Source organism: Pongo pygmaeus, chromosome 15 (assembly GCF_028885625.2).
Source record: "Pongo pygmaeus isolate AG05252 chromosome 15, NHGRI_mPonPyg2-v2.0_pri, whole genome shotgun sequence".
NCBI lineage: Eukaryota > Metazoa > Chordata > Mammalia > Primates > Hominidae > Pongo > Pongo pygmaeus.
Window position 1 is genome coordinate 34713843 of NC_072388.2, and position 997 is coordinate 34714839.

Here is a 997-nt window from a genome sequence, read left to right on the forward strand (position 1 = left end):
TGACTCACAGAGGAAAAAATAGGCTGAAGGGGAAAGCTGTTTCCTAGTTCTGCTTCCACCAGTTTCAAACCCCATGGCCTCAGGCAAGTGTTTCTGGAGCACCTTTTCTGATCTGTAGAATGGAGGTTCTAGTTTCTACTTTGCCTTAAGTCCTCTTCAGTGATTAATTAACTGTATGACCTTGGACAAGTCATTTGGCCTCTGTGAGGCCAGTTCCTGCAATTTTAAAATAAAATCAATAAGTTTAACTTTACAAAGAGGTTGCAGCAATCAACATAGATAATGTATATAGAAAGTGTCTTGTAAACTGATCATTACTGTATATAAGGTTATTATTACTATGACTTCTTTTTCCAAGCATTGCAAAAATCATAGAAGACATTTTTGTTGGTATCTATAGTTATAAATATGTATATATAGCATATTGATTAGATTATTCTAAAATCTTACTCAAGTCTACTGATTTGATGTTACTTAAATCTTAAACCAGTTACAGCTCTTCTAGAATTTATCCAGCAGTTCTCCTGGATTTTACAGGAAAACCCCACACACCAAAAAACAAACAAAAAAAACCAAAAAATCCCACCTTAAACCTACTTTTACACTATTCTGTAACTGAAGAATTATCATTTCAGTTGAGCAATCTCAAACAAGGGATTGCTATACTTCTAAAAACCATTTATCACTTGCTTTTTATTCCAACACTTTGAAAACCTTCTGCAGGCTATAAATTAGTGCTCTTTTTTCTGCTTACTACCTACTGTTTCAGTTTTACTATTAATAATAGCTTTAAACCCTTAAAATAGCTGTGGAACAATTTTTCTGAAACTGCTTATTATGTGATTTCCATTAGTAACAATTGATTTTTTTCCAATCCTTTTGGACACCTAGAACTCTGAGAGTCCCTGAAGCCTGGGGGCTCTTGACCTTTCTCTTTCCCACCATCCAATCAATTATCAAGACCTGTTTTGCCTGTTTTAAAAATATCCCTAAATGA

General features: G+C 34.1%; 1 non-coding gene across 1 annotated transcript; it reads left to right on the top strand.

Moving 5' to 3' along the window:
• The first annotated feature begins 485 nt into the window (after positions 1–485).
• LOC129013376 (U7 small nuclear RNA) lies at positions 486–546 on the top strand. Its single transcript, XR_008493862.1, has one exon. It is a non-coding gene; the product is annotated as a U7 small nuclear RNA (small nuclear RNA).
• Positions 547–997: the final 451 nt, after the last annotated feature.